An 8039-nucleotide genomic window follows, 5' to 3' on the forward strand; every position below is an offset into this window, starting at 1 on the left:
AACACATAAGATAATTGATCTTCTATACATCAATTTTTTTACTAGGATTTAAAATTCTTTGTTGCGTCAAAACGTTTTTAAAGGTATCAAAAAATAAATGCATATCTGAGCAGTTTAATGCAAGTCTTCTAAAGAGAAACGATTGCCTCACATGATGCTTTTTTAAAGAGCCCCTATTATACATAAAATAGGGTCATATTTTGGTTGTAAGGGTGTCCAACAACAGTCTAGTATGCATGCAAGGTCAAAAAACACTTTCTTGGTCTTTTAATGTGCATTTATTTTTACTTAATTATCCCAGTGACTCCGATATGAATCGTTCAGCGATTCATTTGTTCCCAAACCTCTCCTTAGCGCGAAGCTAATCTGCGCTGATTGGACCGATGACAGCCTGTTGCGATTGGTTGACACAGACAGCGTTCAGCGCGAGACAGAGTGAAATGCCCAGCACAGCTTATCAACAATATAGAAGTAGTCAGAGTGCATAGTGTATGTGTGAGCATACCTGCCAACACTCCTGTTTTTCAAAGGAGTATTTCAGACCCATCTCCAGCCATCTACCCATTTGTTATTTATCCCGGAAAACTCCCGTAATTTAATCCGCGACACCCACCCCCTCCCTCCCGGTCCTCACTTTCATCCACGAACCAGTCACTTTCTTTTTCACTTTTTCCAGCTGAGGGCGGCGTGATCGCCGTTTGCCTAGAGCGCCAGTTCAGCTTGTTCCAGCCCTGTTATTCAGACACCTCACCCTGAAACTATTATTAATTATTAAGTATTAATCCTATAATGCTGAGGTATTTTTGCAAAAATAAACCTTAGCCACTGACTCTTCACAGTTTCATCTTTGGGTATGATAATGGCACTAACTTTCCCCTCACACTTCCAATAATATCCAGCTCAGCACAGCGTTGAATCAACCGGCGTCTGCTACAGTATAGCCTCTTTTTCTTTGTGTACTGTGCTTGTGTGCGGGACCGCAGGTTTGAATTTTCCCAGGTTTGTACGTGCAACAACTGGGCGGGGCTTAAGTTTTGTATCCACGTCACGGCGAAACGGCTAAAGACTCGTTATCAAGACGATTCATTTGAAGTACTAGGAGTCAACTCTTTTATAGATAAAAATTTTATAGATGAAAATCATTGAAAATTTCAAGCTTGCTGAACTCTGACCTGTAAAATTGCATCACGTGATTGTGTGAGACTAACGAAGATCAAAACATGACATCTCTGGGCAGAAATTTAATACATGGGCCAATCACTCGCTTTTTTTTTTGTCTAATCATCTTGTTTAATCCCGCCCCTTTTCGCAGCACCATACGACAGAATTTCGCAAGCTTAAACTGTAATGTGACCGCAGCGTTACCTGTAGGTTTCAAACAAGCCTGAAGGACTTAATTAGTTTGATCAGGTGTGTTAAATCAGAGTTTCCAGCAGGCACAGGATGACAACATGACGTCAGATTGACGTTGTACTCTAACGTTGTGGGACATTACATTTTGTTTAGAAATGAATATCAGGTTGACGTCAATGTCCAATGTCAGACAGACACTGCATTTTGGTTACTTTCTAACACAACCTAAAAGCAACAAAATATGAACGTCTAATGATGTTACAGCTTGACGTTGTGTAGACATGTTCACTATGACGTCTATCAGACGTTGGATTTTGACGTTGGATTTTGACGTCAATATGACGTTGTTTAAGACAGGGCTGCTCAACCCTTCCTGGAGATCTACCTTTCTGCAAAGTTTAGCTCCAACCCTAATCAAATACACCCGAGCCAATTAATTAGGACCTGAACAGCACTTGATAATTACAGGCAGGTGTGTTTGATGTGGGTTGCAAGTGAAATCTGCAGGAAAGTAGATCTTGAGGAACAGAGTTGGGCACCCCTGGTTTAAGATGTTGGCTCGATGTTGGATATTGGTCAATTTCCAACACAACCAAAAATCAACAAAATATCAACGTAATTTCATGTCATTAATGGACATCAAAAAAACACTGTCCTTAGACGCTGGTGACCTAAATCTAACCTAATAGTAACGTCTTTTAACATTGTGTGTCTGCTGGGTTGGAACTGAGTTTGACACCTGTGTTCTAAGAGAACCAATGAGGTTCTTGCACAACAAGTATGGTTATGCTTCTCTTTGTGTTCCTCGTTAAAAGTTTAAATGTGCAGTAAAGGCAAACATAAATCTGTTTATCCAGCCTGATCTTACAAGGAAACTTAACTACTTTACGTTTTGTCAGTTCAGTGGCTAATTCATAAAAATTTGTATGAGTTTAGTCGTATGAAAACGTACAATTTAAAAAAGCAGGTGTGGCACCAAACCCCACCCCTAAACCCAACCGCCATTGGTCGATAAGCAAATCACACTAGATTGTATGTATGAGATCGTACGAATTCATACAAATTAGCCACTAAATCAAAAAGTCACGAATTGCTGTGAGATTATGCTGGTTTATCACATGAAGTGATTGTGTCTCTTCTGAAAACTTCAGAAGAAGTTTAATTCATTTAATATTATAAATCTATTATCTTTATCACCATTTCGAAGTGTTAGAGCTTTGGGTGAACAGACTTGATTTTTTTTTTTATTTAATTAAATCTGTATTTGGGGTGAACAGACCTTTTATAGAGGCAAACAGTGTCCATTTGAAATAATCCTTTGTGATTTCGTAGTGAGAGTATGGCGTACGAAAAGTTAAACAAACATTTGATACAAGACTTCTTAAAACAGTCTTGTACTTTCTATTGTCTGAAATGTAACTTGCGTCAATAAAACTGATTGAGAAATGGGTGAGTCTTTGCGTTTCAGTGTGAACGTGGTGGAGATCACTGTAGCACTGGCTCAGCCAACAAAACCACTGCCGCTTGTACCTCGAGACAATGTCATGGGTGTCTAAGATCACAATCTCCCAGAATGTACAGGCCCTAAAACAAAGAGTGATACAATATAAGTGGAACGGTTGTTTTGGTAATAGCCCAGTATTAGGATGCATGAATGAACCTCTTCCTGGCCATGTTGTTTGCTGGTTCGTGCAGAACACCACACACCTGTGCTGGATCCCACTGGGTAAACCTCACTTGGTAAAGTCACACTGAAATGTCTCAGTGTGTCCATTCATTAATGCCTTAAAATTAACTTAATATTATAAAATGAAAATAACTTGTATATAAAAAATATTAAACTTTTTTGTTGTTTATATCTTGTAGCTGAACGTTCATGTAAATATTGTGTTATGCCAAAGATGTGTTCATGTTCATGTAAAATGTTCAGGTCAATTAATTTAGCACTGTAGAAATAACTTGTATAATAAACATAACAAAAATGATATTAAATTTCTTTCCTCACAAAACAAAATGTATAATGACAAAGAATTGGCAAGTAACAGACTGAATTAAATGATACATTTTGAAGTAGAAAGACTGAAGTTTTATTAAAATGAAAACTATATAGACAGAATAAAAATAGATAGAAATAGATAGCATATATATATATATATATATATATATATATATATATATATATATATATATATATATATATATATATATATATATATATATATATATATATATATATATATATAAGAAAGCAGTTTTTCAAATTTTTAATAAATATATTTTTTTAATTTACATTTAATAAATGCTGCCTTGATGGACAGAATAATTTTCTAAAAAAAAAACATGAAAAAACTGACCCCAAAGTTTTGACCAGTAGTGTATTTTTAATTTTTATTTTATTTTACAGATATTTGTTTTTATTTAAACAGTATTTATTTATTGTGTATTTATATATAAAAAATAATATTTTAATCACCGAACATCTTTAGAAATAGAAAGACACATTTAAGTTCAAGAAAAATATAGCAAAAAACTAAATAAAATTTCAACAAAATATTTAACACTAAAAAACACTAAAAATGAAAATAAAATTAAACACTAAAATTAAACACAAAAAATAAACTAAAAAACTAAACATTTTTAGTTTTAATAACTAATTTATAACAACTGATTACTTTTATCTTTGCCATGATAACAGTAACTAATATTTCAATAGATATTATTCAAGATACTAGTATTCCGCTTAAAAAACTGCTTAAGGGGGCTAATAATATTGACCTTAAAATGGTTTTAAAAATTTTTTAAACTGCTTTTATTCTAGCCAAAATAAAGTAAATCAGACTTTTTCAGAAGAAAAAAATGTAATAGGAAATACTGTAAAAAAATTCTCTATTAAACATCATTTGGAAAATATTTGAAAAAGAAAGAAATTCACAGGAGGGCTTATAATTTTGATTTCAACCGTATATTTTAGTATTTTGCTAGATTAGCTCCAGATTTGGCTTGGTACCGACTAATCTTATGTATATACAAGGGAGTTTATAACATATATAATTAAAATAAAATAGCATATTTTCCCTGAGTGAATTAAGCTAATTTCATTGGAAAATCCTCCTGTTAGGTATTTAGATGCTCTCTCTGACTTGACTGAAAAACAGTGGCTAAAGTGCATGAACACTTATTACTAAATATCTCACTCATTCTTTAACAGATTCTTCACAAATTACACAAACCTTTTATAATAGACATTGGTTTCGTAAGCTCTTTGTGTCACTGTGGCCGTATTGCTAAAGACAAAGCAAAAGCCAAGCAGAAGGGGATGTCTTCACAATGTCTTCACCATTGGGTTTATTCCAGAATGTGAAAAGTGTGTCCATTTTGGGCTTATTTTTAATTATAAAAGGAAAATACAGTTGTTTTGATCCCATATTCCAGGAATCCCCAGGTCTCTGTAGATACACTGTGATATGAAGGCTTTTTTTTGTCAAGGAATGCAGCTATTGTGTTCATCAACTCAGGAGAATTTATGGACACACTGATGGCGTGTTGCGTCTGCTGGCTGTTTAAACAAGATATTAATCAGCGGTGAAAGGAACAATGCGCTGAATGGAAGAGGATATGGAGTGTTAACCCCCCTAAAAAGCGAGACGAAGCCTAAGCACTTGGAGAAAAGACAGGTTATGATAAACCAGAACAATATAAACACCAGTGACACTTTGACTGGATTGTGTTTATAGTGTAATCTTGATGTTGTGAGTTGACAAGCGTTGAGTCATGAACATATTTACACACTGACTGACCAATAGTTCTGTAGTGCTGCTGTGTAAACACACACATGAAAACAATGTTTGGAATTTTTCTTTTTTTTCTGTATATATAACAGTTTGTTTATGAATAATTCTTCTAAGGTATTTTTTTGCCCCTTAATGTAGTCAGAAATTGTCTATTATTGTAACATTCTGAAGAATTGTTTAAGCTAAAAAAAATTTAAACTACTGATGAAATTTAACTTTTAAATAAAATGTGACTGTGGACCACTTTTTTCAACTGAGATTTATATATTACATAAAACTATTATATTTGACTGAGATAAAAACTAATCTAGATCTAAATAATCTAAATACTGAGAAAATCACCTTTAAATTTGTTCAAATGAAGTGCTTAGCAATGCATATAAAAATGAGCTTTGATATGTTTAAAGTTGGAAATGTACAAAATTGAACATGATTTTTACTTAAAGGTGCTGTATGTAAGTTTTCGACGCTTCTAAACCATAAAAATACCATAATATGTTTACAGATATTTAAGAGACATTCTTGTTTATCTGAAAAACAATGCTTATGTCAGATATTCTGCTTTGAAAATGTGTGTTATGTGCTGGAACGCTGTCTTTATTTTGGTTATTTTAACCCATCCAATGCCAGTTTAGCCAATTATATTTCAGCAACCGGGTTGCCTTGGTAGAAAACTGCGTATTTCATTCATTCATTCATTCAGAAAGGCTCTGAAATCTTGTGTTTGTGACTGAAATGCGGTGGACAGTAGCAGACTCCAAAATGAGACGCAGATTCAGAGTTCCACATGAGGTTATTAATTATAAATATTAGGAATGTAAACATTAGGTGAGCAAGTTTCATTGTAACCGAGTGTCATAACAACACGCTATGTGAGGAGATTTAATAAGCAATTTAGAAAAGCTGTTTGCACAAGACGAAACACGACAGAAATTTAAATACATATTTAAAATATAAGAATAATACATATTAAACCTCTTTAACATTATTAACTGTAGATGCTGAATCACAGTCACAGTTCTGAAGTTCAATTTCAAAAGGTTCATTTTTTATTTTTAAGATTTGAGGTGAACTATCTGCTGCTTTAGAGCTTAAAAAACGTTTCTAAAATATAAATTCCAGGTATTGGCTAGGACAAAAACTCCTTTTAATAAGTAAATCTTCATTCATTGATTTTATTTAGAAAACGACTTTAATCAGCCTTAAATCAGCATTTCAGCTCTATGGTCAGGCACACTGTTGGTTGCCAATCTGGCAACCTGCGCTTGCATTTGTTTTGATCCAGGAATGCATTACCTAGTTCAACCACTAGGTGTCAAACTTATATACTACACCTTTAATATTCTAAAGGTTTTTATCATAAAAGGAAACTCAATAATTTTAACCAATGCAATGTAATTTTGCCTATTCCCGGTGCAACATAAGACTGTTTTTTGTGATACAAGGTCACAAATGTTTAAATTTAGAGCATTTTTTTTTTCAAAATGTCAAATGGTGAAAACAAAACAATGTAACTTAAATTAAACACAAGGACCATCAAATTCAAACAGCACCCATACGTTTCGGTAACCCTTGCCTTCATGAGGGTTACTTTTCGAGTGCTTTGGACTTATGATTTCGTTATTTAGATTTCTTTATACAACAAAAGACCAGTATTTTAACTTTATTAACAAGAGTTTATTAACAATCTATCAAAACATTTGATATTTTGACTGATTATAATTTTAATTAATTTAAAATTCCATTTTAGAAATGAAAGTAAATACGGTAAAAACAGAGTAAACACAGAGTACAAATAATATTTTTATTTAAAATAAATATGATCAGACCTTTGTAGAAAAAGTTTGAATGCAAATTCATATGAAATTTCTTAGCGTTTATAACTCATGATTGCTCAAAAACAGTGCAAATATATGGACCCTAAAAACAACAACAAAAAAAGAATCTAAATAAATGTTCGCTTTCATGCTGATTTTTCATGCTGCAATTCCTTATCAACAGCATGTAGTCACAAATTTGTGTTAGATATTGGGAAAAGGCTAAATATATTTATGGTTTTTTTAACATCAACATACTTTTTCAATAGATTTTTATCATTTGAAAAGGTGTTCCATATTTGGGTCCAAAATGTAATGCAAAAAATGGATCTGTGGTTTCACTGAACTTTATAGTTTGCACTGCATAAAATTAAACCTATCATATAATAATCTTTCAAAAGGGACGCAAAGTTAGCTTTGATTTCCCTAGTTGTATATGCAATAATTGCATTAGAATATTTAACCTCACGCTGAGAGTAAATCGGGCTCTTCATTGCCGTCTGCCTAATCGCGCTTCATTCTTGTTTAGGGAGGGGTGTCATAATTATTTGTCCAATTTCTATAGTTCCTCTCATTGTTCCTTATCTTTTTTATGGGCTACTTGAGCTGCCCCCCACTGGTATGTCCTTTACTGTGACCTCGGCATCGAGACGGGTGCTGAACCGATCTTTCTGTCGCCATCGGACCACCTCTCCCTTCCTGTCCCATCACCAATGCGTCTCCATGTTCAGTTTATGAGATATAATGACAAAGTGATTCATTCTGTTTCGCTCCTTATCAGCCACTGAGGCCTCTTCATGCTGTTGTACTGTACTGTGTACTGTTAACCTGCTCTTTAAACCATTTGTCATAGTGTGTTGTTTCACTTTAGCTTTTATACTGTACATTTCTGTCTAAATGGTTGTATAAAACTGTATAAATATTAAACTCAATTTATATGAAACATACATAAATAAATCAATGCTTATGAATATATTGAATGTGCCTCCTCTCTTGTCTTTATAATGTGTACAGGTACAGTTAAAATCTGATTTATTAGCCCCCCTTTGAATTTGTTTTTAAATATTTCCCAAATTAT

The sequence above is a fragment of the Danio aesculapii genome, chromosome 23 (assembly GCF_903798145.1).
Source record: "Danio aesculapii chromosome 23, fDanAes4.1, whole genome shotgun sequence".
NCBI classification, from domain to species: domain Eukaryota; kingdom Metazoa; phylum Chordata; class Actinopteri; order Cypriniformes; family Danionidae; genus Danio; species Danio aesculapii.